Source organism: Anopheles stephensi, chromosome 2 (genome assembly GCF_013141755.1).
Source record: "Anopheles stephensi strain Indian chromosome 2, UCI_ANSTEP_V1.0, whole genome shotgun sequence".
Lineage (NCBI taxonomy): Eukaryota > Metazoa > Arthropoda > Insecta > Diptera > Culicidae > Anopheles > Anopheles stephensi.
The window spans coordinates 23,036,666-23,049,745 of record NC_050202.1 but is presented as its reverse complement, the minus strand read 5'-3'; the positions used below and the strand labels follow the sequence as shown (position 1 = coordinate 23,049,745).

General features: G+C 37.9%; 2 non-coding genes across 2 annotated transcripts; both read right to left on the bottom strand.

Moving 5' to 3' along the window:
- Nucleotides 1-5,638: 5,638 nt before the first annotated feature.
- On the bottom strand, nucleotides 5,639-5,710 carry Trnaq-cug. The gene has a single exon. It is a non-coding gene; the product is annotated as a tRNA-Gln (tRNA).
- Nucleotides 5,711-8,799: 3,089 nt separating this feature from the next.
- Nucleotides 8,800-8,871, bottom strand: Trnaq-cug. Its single transcript has one exon. It is a non-coding gene; the product is annotated as a tRNA-Gln (tRNA).
- Between the last annotated feature and the right edge of the window lie 4,209 nt (nucleotides 8,872-13,080).

The following is a 13,080-nucleotide window of genomic DNA, read 5'->3' as shown; positions in this document are numbered from 1 at the left end:
GTCCCGGCTGCCTTGGTCTATTGGCAGCAAGGCGAAAAGGTGTCTCGAAACATAAGGCGCCCGACCCAGCTGAAACACGGGTATCAACATCAAAGACATGCGTCAGAACGTAACATCCTTCCTGGTCGATCTGTTCCCGGGGCGATTCCTCGAAAACGGAACACATCGAACAGGCAGTTTTGGGTTTTCGGTGAAAACATTTGTCCTTCCAATTTTCTTTCGTCTTCGCTGCTTCCCTGCTGGATGGATCGAAACAACCAATTGGACGTTTGTTATTAAAATATGATAATTGCTGTCGAACGGTACACGGAGAGCCGCATCCGTGACAGAAGGTCCTTTTCGATTTCCGTTTTATTCCCCCCGCACCACGGAATCCAGGTGCCCTGTGGTGCGATGTTTCGTTCGTGGTGAAATAGAATCGGTTCTCAATTTTATTGCACCTACGCACGTACCGTTCGGTCCACACAGCATGGCACGCACCTCTCGATCGTTGGGGGGTTATTGGTGCGATATGGTCGTACATTTTCCAACGTTGGCCCCGATTATGCAGGTTAACACCGCACCGGGTGTGGGTCAAACGGTGGGTGACTTCAGCTTTGTTATTTTGTTTCACATCGAGGTATAATATATTCATTTCCGGTTAGTCCCGAACCGGGGTGTTGAAGTGAATGGAAGAAGAGGCATAAAAGAATTGCATTACAGCATGAAAGTTTAACACAAAAGCGCCATGGAATGGATGTGCTCGCCGTTTGCTCGATGCATTTCATGGCGGTTAGGTGAAAGGTGCAAGTCAAGGGACTGGAGCACTGATCAACAAAAAAAAAACCCGGTGACAAATTGTAGTTACAAAGCAAATAATAGCAGCTGGGGTTAGCAGCGGTACGCACTCGAACGTCTAATTTCCGTTGAATGCAAAGCTTTCCGTACTTTAAACGGAACAATTCAATCGACGCAACCTGCAACTGTCTGTGGCACGTGGTAGGGATAATGCATGTTCTCATCCATTAGCATCTTTTTGCCTTTGTATTGCTTCTTTTTTGTTTAAATTGTATTGTTTTATGACTGATGTTTCGTGCTGGGTTTACATAATCATTAAAAAGTACTTTTGGTTCGTTGAGGATTGCACTTTCTGTAATTTTATTGCCTTACTTAATTGGAAGATTAATGTTTCATCAACTATTTTCTGAATGAAAGTGGCTTATCTGATTTTTTTTGTTTTATAAGCTTTTTGCAATCAAATTAAAATATGTTAGAAGATTTTATAGCAATCCTCATGCATGATTTTCATTACAGGGTTTCTCTTCACTTAATCAGTAAATTAGTGTAATTTATAAATCAGCCATATTTATTTTTTATCGAATTTATTACTCCATGTAATTTATTTGACTACTCATTTTATTTATTCATAAAGAATTATTAAACTTATCAATTCTTATTCACTATTTATTACTCACAATATAAGGAACAATTTTTTTACTAGGGATTCTCATCGTATAGAAACCCTAAATGTTTGAAACAATTCGTGATTTGTGAATATTTTTGATTATATTTATAGAGTAATTAAAAATTAACTAATCGGTCTGTTTTTTTAGTCGTAAAAAATTGAAAAAATGAAATCTTGAATATTTGATGGAAATTGACAGCTAAATAACTCAATTATCGAAATTTATCTCCAAATGCTTTCGCTGCGACGATTTATACATCACTTTAATTTATCTTCGTATATTACTATAAGTTATATTACTTTCGTGATATGTCAACTATTTTATAAGATATGATTTTAGAAACAGTGTGGCGAGCATCGGCTCAATAAAAAAATCACAAGGCGCCTTTTGAGCATTTCCACGAGAGGGCGCTTTTCGCTTGAACTCAAACTCATTCGGTTCGGGGGACGGTCCTTTTTTTTCCAATATGAAACACAAAAACAGCAGAACAAGAGATTTTTGAAGTGCGACCAAATACATTGAGAAGACCAAAACAGACGAAAGCAATGCTTTTGGATTATAAATTAGCAAAATTTGTGTTTAGAGTTCGATAAAATTTGTATCGTATTTATTAATTATATGGGCGACCTACACAACACTACGCAACGCTTGGGACTCGAGTATGCTGCAATAGTTTTTTTAATTTGCTTTTTTTCTATTAAATTTGATTTAATAGCATATTTGCCAAGCGTTGATTTGTGATTTTGAATGAAAAGCTTGTTAAAATGCAAAAAAGATTAATCCCCTTGATCATTTTTCTTATAAAATTTTTCTTTTAACCTTTTCCAATAATCAGAATCCTGTAATAAGAAACCCTGTAATTCAAGAAATTGAAAGGGGAGCAATACCTTCCGTTAAAGGCTTTGCATTGACTTAGAATAAACTTTTGAAAATAAAATAAATATTTTTAAATGTTTTACTAACCAAGCCAATTGGGATCAGATAAAACGTTTTAAAAGGCTTACTTTAAAGAATACTTTAAAACAATGTAACAGACGCTGTCATTATTTGTAACAAACTCCAAACACTTCCATGCCAAAGATGTGCTCGCAAAAAACACTCTTCACACACAAAACTCGTGAAAAAGCGAAGAAAAACGGCTTGACGCAGCATCCTTTACCCCCCTTGCGCTGTGGCCGGAATTGAATCGTTTCAACCGACCGGAAATTGTCAGCTCTTTATGAATTATGGCCACCATCGATCGAAAGCCATGGGTGGTACCGCAATCCCTGGACCAATGTAACAGCTACACCGCTCTCCGTTCAAAGGTTTACATGACCGCCTGAAGAAGACTACGCCTAAGGTCAGTCAGCGCTTTTTCCGCCGGAAAAAGGCCTTTTTCGGTGGCTGTTCGTAGAATAAATGGCTAACGGAAACCGTTTTTCCAAAACAACCTTTCATAACGTTTTTCCTGTGCTGGAAAAAAGCACATGCATGTAATGTGTGTGTGTGTGAACGAGTGAAGAATTTATGAATTCGATGTGCAGCAGACCTTACCTTCGGCGAAAACTTACATTTCTAGCGAAAATATCAAAAGAAACACGCACAAACACACGGTCGGCCAAATTTCCATCAATTACAGTCCCGATGCCAATTGTTTCACGGAAACAAAAGTATACGTGCTGGTAAGCGTGACCAACTGTGGCAAAAAATAAAACAAAGTCCACTTTACCCACTCCCCAATTATGCATCCGATGCACCGACGTACCGAGACGTACCGCGGACATTAAACACCGCCCGATACATTGTACGAGTGGCAGCGTTTTTCAGCAACATCTCGCCCACCGATGGACAAGATCATTTCAGCCACAATCCACTTTTATGTGTTTCCTCTCGGGGTTTTCCCGCAAGTTTTGCTTCAATGTTTCAGCTACAAAACGGGCGGATGGAAGCGGGGGACGCGGGGGGAGTGCGTTCGGTAATTTGCGATAATTTATTGTTTGCCGATTATTGTCATTATGCCACGGACAATAATCGGTTTTGCTTTCGGGACCACTCCACCAACATTTTCCACCCTAACCGAACCCAACAATTTTCCATTCCGTTTCCCGTACGTCGAAGGCAACGGGCGAAGGAAACGGGGAAAGGAAAAATTCACCGGTCACGTCTGGGGCTACAAAGTATTAGCAAAGCGAAAAACAAAAAGCAAAACGAAACACAAAGTCACGGTAGAGATGGGGTGCGGAAAAACCCTTCGGCAAAAGGTTGCGCAAAGGTGAGGGCGTTCGTAGTCACGTAGCCCCGCACACAGCATAATGACCGGTGGAAATTCCGGCGATGGAAATATTATGCTGCGGCCTGGGCGACTGCTCTGCACCGCAGGGATGCAGCATGCAGCGGGGGTTTGAAAGCGGGATGGGCAAGCATGTAATCACTTACGGTCGCTAATGATATGTGATGCGTGGTCTTAAATTGAATATCGCAGCAGCACAGCATGCGTGGAAAGTGGAGGGTTAGTCGTTTTATTGTGCGAGCGAGAGATGAAGGAAAATGAAAACACGTTCTGTGCAGATGAATTGAATGGGTTTCATAGATTGAACGCTGAATCCAAATCGATTTTTGTGAAGGTAAAATAGCTTTTGCTAGTGAGATCTTAGGGTTTTATAAGGCTTTAACAAAGCTTCTTACACTGAAATATTCCTTGAACAACAAAGGAAAACATTGGGAAAATTTTAAACTCTCTTGCCTTCTCCCATCTTGTGCTTCTTATTCATCCACTTTAACTTTTTCTTTATTATCTTCTTCTTCTTTTTGTTCTTTTTTGCAATACCTTCTACGATGGCAGAAGTTACAGACTCTTCTAGCGTATTTAAAAATTTGACCTCTGTTTACAGATTATCTACATGGAGGTTAAAATAACTTTTCACATTTTTTCTAAGGCTTTGTAGAACTCGTACAAGTATCTCATCATATGAAGATATCCAATGCAGCCTAAAAATATGGTAGAACATTTGTATAAAAGGTGAAAAATAAATTCAAAATTAAAAAACATTTAAAAAGACATTATGGGGCGTAACCAATCAAGTCCTCAACGTAGTGAAGATTAACTATCAAACTACGTGGTATTATTAAGTAAGCCTTAAATGGCAGGCATGACCTTAAGAGGTCGTTAGGCCCAGAAAAGATAGAGAGAGAATTAGAGAGAGAAAGAGAGAGAGAGAGAGAGAGAAAGAGAGAGAGTAAACCAATTTCCAAAGTAATGCAGCACTTATCATCATCCCAAAGATCGAACTTCGTGAAAACAATACTAACAAAAAATATATTTGAATTTATTTATTACCTGCCTATTTACAGGGTAAACAACAAAAAGAACATAAGAATTCACGTAAACATAAAACTCTAAAAATTATAAATTTTAAATCGACTATATTACCTAGAAACAGGCATAGAAATCTCAAAGTTTAAGCTTAAAATAATTTATGATTGTCATGTGCAATTTGTGTAAATGAACGATGAAATCAACAAATCAAGAAATAAATAAGTATTTAAGTAAATTTATTTAAAACAAAGTACCGAAACGCGAGCAATGAGCAGAATGAAGTGCTAAGCAAGAGTTGTGAAGCAAATAAATTTGAAATATCTTCAAAAATAAGTCAATTTAAGTCAAAAATAGAAGATAAGTAAACATCACCACACATAATTTGCCATTCATGACTAAAAAATAGCACAAAATTAAAGTAATTAATATTCTTTCGTACACACAATTCTAACCAATAAAAAGCCAACATAATTTAAAACAGTAATTAAAACTGCGGAGGATTCGATTTTCTTTGATCGAGATAATAAAAATAATTGCTTCGATCGCTAATTCATGCAATATACTTTCATCACTTATGGATTCCATTCGAACGATTCCAATACAAAATTTCATTTGAACTTCAACTGTATCAATCATTTCCAGTCTGCAGTTTATCTTGAGATTTACCTCAGCTGCAAAGCAATTCCAATTTTCTTAATATGGTTTAATATTTTTTAAATATTTAACTCTTTTTATTGCAGTTTTTTTAGTTAAGGGTATATAATCTGCATGAACACATATTGGTGATTGTTCATTGTAACCACACCTAATAAAATAATTTAGGTATAAAAAAGCTTTTACAAAAAATTTTTCGCAGCATTTTATGCGAAATTCTTTACAAAAAAACCTATGTCGTAGGTTCCACCGAGATTTGAACTCGGATCGTTGGATTCAGAGTCCAAAGTGCTAACCATTACACCATGGAACCCGCTTACCGGTTTGCTATTCGGTACCGAAAACGTGCCATTTGCCAGCAGAAAACCAACCACCACCGGCAGCGCACGAGTACGATCAAGCTAGCTAAAAAAAAACTCACCCCACCCAGAGAGGAGGGCGGTGAGTTGGTTGGCTAGCACGGTTCACCCTGGTTTGTTTGTGAAAACTATTTTTGAAACACAACAAACAGAATCTCCCACATTCAGCCAACGGCAGGTCGAACAAACCTCGGTGAGCACACATTCACCTTACGTCCGACAGTCCTTTTGCAATCACTCTCACTTTCACGAACTTCTCGGACAATCTCATCTCATCTCGGCAGAAAAATAGGGGTGGGAATTGAAATGCTATTTCTGAACGACGGAACCGATTGTGGTTCCGTAATGGTCATCAGTTAAAAGACAGACCATACGATAACTAGATAAGAGTAGGAACAAGCTATGTTAAAAATTGATACAAAAAATATGGGGAAGCAATTTTTTGTCAACCTTTTTCTATATGAAATGTAAACATTTTGCATGAACCACACCGAAAAGATCGTAATCGAACGGATGATAAGGACGCAATAATCATCATCATCATGGCAGGAAGCCGTTTGCTCTCATTATCTTCACTAAACGACGACCGGGCGATCCTCTCACAACGGTGCATCAACAGCACACAGGCACACACACACAGCAGGAAACTATTAATTACCGGTGCATTAACAGTTCCGCATCGAGTGCATTTCCGAAATGCATATCAAAACAAGTCATTCTACTACAAAAAAAATGGGCGAATTTTCGGTTGCTGCTTACGATCGTTCCACTTCATCCACACGATATGCTTCCAATTTCCATGTTACATGTTCACAAGTTTTTCTCTTTTTTTGTGTGAATTTTATAAAGTCTCTTCCCAAAAACCGCCAAACCGGCCGGCTTCTCCCCTGCAAAAAAAGGAGAAGCCACCGGAATGCAAACGAAAACAAATTTCATTATGCTGCTGTGCAGAACCCCGAAACCGTAACTACCGGATTCTGACAAAAAAGGGGGTTGTTGCTGGGTACAGCATATTGCTTCTTCTTGTTTTTTTGTGAGTTGTGATGCATTTGAGCTAATATGGTTTACGTTCCGGTGGTACATATGCATATTGAGCCGTTTTGTGCACGACTGTTTGTTTCGTTCGCTTTCCGGCCGTAAGTGGAGAGGATTTTGTTTTTTGTTTCATATGTTTACAGCCTGCTGGTCACGGGATGGAGATGGAAATACAAGTAAATAATTTAGGAGCAGCAAAAAGGCAGATGACTATGGGATGAGTAATAAATTGGGTGGTAAAGAATGTGTAAAAAAAATAAAAATAAATGGAATCATAAGCTTGTTAATTCAAAATCAGAAGTAAAGAATGAAAACTTAAGCAAAATAGAAAATTAAACAGAATAAGAAAAAAGCTAAGAATTTTAATGAAATGAAAAAAAAATTAATGATGTTGAAAACTGAAAAAAAGGAACATAATTTTTTTTAATAAATCACAATAAGCATGTGTATCGAATAATGAAAGTAAAAAAGACAATAAATAAGGAAACTATTACAGTGTGTAACAAAACATTTGCTTATTAGAGAATAACTAGAAAAGCTAGAGGTAAAAATAATGTTTCGCACATAAAAGAGTATAAATTAAAAAAAAATCGTTTTTTACTAACACTACTTCATATTTTTTTTCATTGAGTTGAAAATTGATGCATGTGTCATAAAGATAAGGCCACTAACTTATTGTTCTGTTAGGCACTGTATAAGAATAAAAAAAGGCTTAGGTGACTTATTGTAAAATCAACTGAGCATAATCAAAAATTTCAAAATTAAATTAAATTTCCCAGCCCATCATACTTTACTCTCCCACTGTGCACGTTCGTCATACATGTTCCACTCAAGAAGCAACAAAACAGAAAAAAAATCAGACACAAAAAATTAAGAGCACATGAAAAGGAAAAGAACAAAGTGCATGTGCATTTTCGGCACCGTACAGGTCCTCCTGTCCGGTGCACATTAAGCATTCTGGAGAGCCGACCATGGGGAGGGGGGTTTCCCGTTGTGTTGTGCAGCTACCCTTCCGCCTGGAATATACCCCTGCACAACAACAGCAACGAACAGCGACGACGACGACGAGCCACCAAGTTAAAAGTGGGATGCACTTTTCGTCACCAAACAACACTCGTAACAAAGAAGTGCGGTTGGCCCAAAAGGTAAATTAAAAACAAGAAGCAAAAGTGGTGGGGAAAAAAAAGAAAGAAACACATAGTGTAGCAAAAAAAGGAAAACCACTTTTACCAAAAAAAGAAAGGAAAAAATCGAGAATGAAACACGGAAAAAGTAAATATGCATATGCGTTCTACGGCACGGCGAGCAGGACACGCGTTAACAACTCTTTTTTTCCTCGGCACATTTATGTTAGTGTGTGTGTGTGAGTGTGTGTTACCTCTTATCAAACATACCATCCCTTCTGAGTGCAATTGAGGTTTTCGTTTTTGTTTGAGCCTCACCGCCCTTTACCTACTCCAACCCGAGTGGCGAGAAAACATGCAGTTCCATTTTACAGTCCCATGTAAATGGGTGGGGGATGCCATCCATCAATGCAATTTTCGGTGCAACATTGTTGCCGGCCGGCAGAATATATGGAATGTTTTATGGTATGGAAAAGAAGAAACGAATGCAAAAAAATGAAAACGGCAAACCTCTGCCGAACGATTCGGTAACAACAAAAATCCAATTTGTGTGGATAAAATGTGTGTGCTTATGTGCAGCGGTATCTGCGCTGAAATATAATTGATAACTGTCCCATTTTTGTCGCGCAGAAATGCATAGTGAAAATATTTTTTTCTTTTGAGCATGTGTCATTTTTGCAATCTGATATTCTGTTGAAAAATTTAAGAAAATTGAGCATCATAAAACGCATCTCCCATGGATACATATACGTATATTGACACATTTATCATCAATTCCATATAACATGTACACAACAACCCAATAAGAGAAGTCTGTTTCGAGAAAGTACTCGCCTTATAAAAGGATATACATACACACAAAAGAAGAGCTGCTAGTCGTTTTCAGGTCCCACCGAGATTTGAACTCGGATCGTTGGATTCAGAGTCCAAAGTGCTAACCATTACACCATGGAACCTTGGTGATGATGTGATAGCCAATCAAAGTAGCCAACATACTACTAGATCCAATTTTCAAAACAATTTTCATGATCGCTGATGATAATCTACTCTCTCAATGATTTTAGAAGATAGTGAAATTATTTATAACTTTATATTGAAACACAAGTTACAATTGGAAGATTGGACGTTCGGCTTGAGCTCTAGCCCTTGCTCTCATATTAACGCTCTCTACATGTTCAAAGGGCAGCGCGATTCGAGGCACTTAACTGAAAAGAAGGTAGATTGCTGAAATGATTTTTTTAATCAAAATCTCTCTTCATGTGAACTCCTGAGCCTCACGATTTATGTTTTTGTGAGTTTATTTTTATTCTTATAGTAAGTTTTATTTGTAATATCATTTAGACTGTTTTAGGTCTTATTTGTTAAAAATAAACCAATAAAATAATGATTGCTTTAATATTTTAATTTTATATATTCTACAATATTTTTTATTCGTTAAGGACGCTCAGGGGTCGAAATGTTTCAAAATTTTATATGAATTTTATATGAGAAAATAAATCTTCTGATATTAGAAAAACACAAAATTTTATCACAACCATTCAAAACTAATCAAATTGGGAATGCATCCAACATCGCATAAACTACTGTTCAATACAAACATGGTTTAATTTTGAATCTATAACACTTCTTTGACATTATATTTGGTATTATGCAATACAGCTAGGCCGTTCCTCGTTAATCAAAACAAACAGGTACTGGTATGTTCTAGTCTTGTGAAACTTCATGTGAATTTTCTTGGTTTTTAAAACTTCTTATTTGTTGTCCACAGTAGTAATACTCGTGCTTTTAACATTGAAGTACCTTTATGAAATTATATGAGGACTATACAGGGTTTCCGATAAGAAGCAATAATGGGCAAGCCATTTCTGAACCATGTTCAGGATGAAGTTGACTACTGACAGTTGGAACCAGAATATGTCGCCGTTTCTGGACCATCGCCAAGTTCAACAAGACTCTTGTTAGCATGAAGTAGAAGATATTCCAATAGAACTGGACTGTCAAATTTTACATGATTCCTGAAGCGATTGAGGAAACGCTTGGGAAATATTTAAACAATAACGTTTAAACCACATATTTCATTATGATTACAAATTTAAATTGTAAAAGGATATTGAAATAAAAGAGAACCCAAAAATCGCTACATATCGTTTATTTCATTTTAAAATAAATATTTATTGTGCTTTGAACATGTTTCAATGCTCAAAACAAATATTCGTGTAATATTTTTCGCATAATTTGATATGTTTTCATTCTGTAAAATATGTAAAACAACAGTGAAAATAACTTCGAAACCCAAGGCAATTCATTTAAATTAGATTGATTTTTGTTGCATGAATCAATCATTCAATATCAACAAATTAGGTAGTATTTAAATACTTATCACGCCGCTTTCTATAAAATATATTTTATTCTTTCTAATATATGCTAAAAAATTTATCAAACTAAGCAAATAATCATCAACATGTTTTTCAACACACTTGGTTCCGTTTAGGTAGTTTATGCCTCATTTTACGATACTCTAAACCTTTTTGTGAACCTATTCTTTAGAAGGGGAAACAACAATTAATTCCACCAACTCTTTGGAATGACACTCCGTAGCCCAAGTGTTCCTTTTGCACCTATTACATTTGGTAAGTAGTTCTCATCCCTCGAAAATATCCCCACAGAGAAAAAAATTAAAAAAAAACCTTTGCAAAATAATAAACCGGCAAAAAAAACGGCACAAAACCCATACGAAAATACGTCGCACATGGCTTAACTCGCACAAAGGAAAAACCCTTTTTATGTTTCGTTTCGGTGCCCTTCAATTCATCCCGTTCGCCCGGGTTTTGCTTCTTGTTTTTTTTTTTGGCAAAAACCCTGGCAACCGTGAAGCCTCTCATCTTCGCCCACCGGAGGGTGCAGGTTCCGCAACATAAATGTATGCTCCCAACTGCTCTTGCTCGTGTGTGTGTGTGTGTTTCCTGATGCATTTGTCGCGCGATGCACACTCGTCAAACCATGCGTGCTACACACATACCACATGCGTCTTCCAGAGAACAAACACACACTTTACACGCCGGACACACAATTGTTTCACACGATACAAAAGGTGGCCACGGTTCGGTTCACGCATTGCATTTTAACCAAAACATACTAACATACATAAACAATCCGCCGTTCTACCGTCGTCACCTCACTGTCGATAGAATGAGAACATGTTGGAGCAAAACCAACATAAACGCAAACAACGTTCGGGTATGCTCACTGTTCTGGGAACCTCCGAGATGCATCGGACTTTTGCATCGGGCTGTTTATTTTGCCGGCTCAGAATTCAATCTCCCAGCACCGACCGAATGGCTTTACACGGGGTGAGATGAGGTTGGGGAAGAGGGTGGCATAAGTGAAGCTGACCCCACCGGTGAAGTCGGCATTCATATGCCATTCCGTTGCGTTCCCTTTTACGAACAGGGTAAATATGGGGTGAGACACTGATAAGGGTTTGCTCGCTGGTGCGCTTCGTGTCGTGTGCATCTTGTCATCTCGCGTTGATGTAACAACAACACTTCGAACAAGCAGATAAAGGAAGAGTGAAAACAAATGGAAATAGACTCCGAACACTGGTGCGCGGGAAGGTGTAATGGGTAGCTGGTACAGAGGCGGCATATAAGATGTTTAATTAGAGTAATACATCATGATGGATGGTGGGGACGATGACGGTGATGATGACGTGACGGTTAGAATTGGAAAGCGGAAGAAGCTATCGTTGAGATGATTAAATAAACGTACAATTAGTGTATAATGGAAACGATAAATTGGTAACCGTTATCTCAAATTATTGGTTTAATAATCGACTCTTATAGCGGTGAGCTATGGAGGCAAGTAAGATTTTATTTAATTAAAAAGTGCTCACGCAAAAGAAATTTCATTCGTCAGTCAAAAACACAATATGAACAACTTTTTTAAACCACAACATGAAACTCAGCGTTGTTAAAAACTCATAATTAGTGCAGTTGCACATGTTTCATTTCTAAAGTCTAACTAAGTTTCTAACTAATAAACTCTTAAATCTAACTAAAGTCGAACGAAGGACAATGGAGGAGCCGCTACAATGATGAGCTCTATGAGCTGTAAGATGGTCTCAATATCGAACAGCGAATTAGACTTGCCAGGCTCCGGTGGGCTGGTCACGTCATGAGATTGACACCGGACAACCCTACCCTTAAAGTCCTGATAAGCTGTCCACAGAGACCCAAATTGAGATGGAATGATGGCGTTGATGTCTCCGCCAGAACGGCCGGGATAACGGAGTAGCAGACGACGGCACCGGACCGTGAGCGGTATCGAGGATTGTTACAGCAAGAAAGTAAGTAAGTAACTAAGCTTTGAAAGGGATATTGAGAATGTCCCAGGTATGCCAGTCTAAGGACATTGTAGTCAAATTTCTAATATATTTGTCTGAGTCTCGTGACGCTTGCTTCTCGATGACTCGTATATTCTTTCCAATGCCTTACCATCAACCCTTAAACTCACATTTGGATATTCGTGATTAAATATACAAGTCAGGTACAACATACGGAGTATTCAGACAATCAGTCGGTCCGAAGGCTTCATCAGCGTAAAGAAAATGAACTGGTTTGTTTGCTATCCTCCCGAAGCCTTTAGCTGCGATTACTTGGAATATGATCAATAATCTGTATCCATAGCTATATGTTGAGCAGCTTCAATCGCTCTGTCATGTCTGATGGAAAATGGTTCGAACTGAGATGCCGTGGACCCAAGACTTGAATCCTAGCATGCTTGGGAAACGAAAGAATACTTTAAACCTCCAAAGCTGATCATTATCTCTGTCTATGTTGTTAATTCAACAAGAACGGCTAGGTTGTCTAACATTCACTGTTGCAAACCGTGATAAAGGCACCTTGTCCCGAATTAGAAGATACAACTTATTGCTGTGTTAAGAAACCTAGTCAGACACCTATGTTTTCTCATCAACTGGACTGATGACTGGAAGATTCTATCATTTATTAGGACAGTTTTATTGCTAATCCGGAATACAATTATTCGAAACTTAGTTCTCTCACACTAATAACCTTAATTTAAATCATCTTAACTGGGTTACATATGTGATAGAGAAGCATATAGGTTCAAAGAATAAAATATAATCAAACCTTTGTAAACTAAAA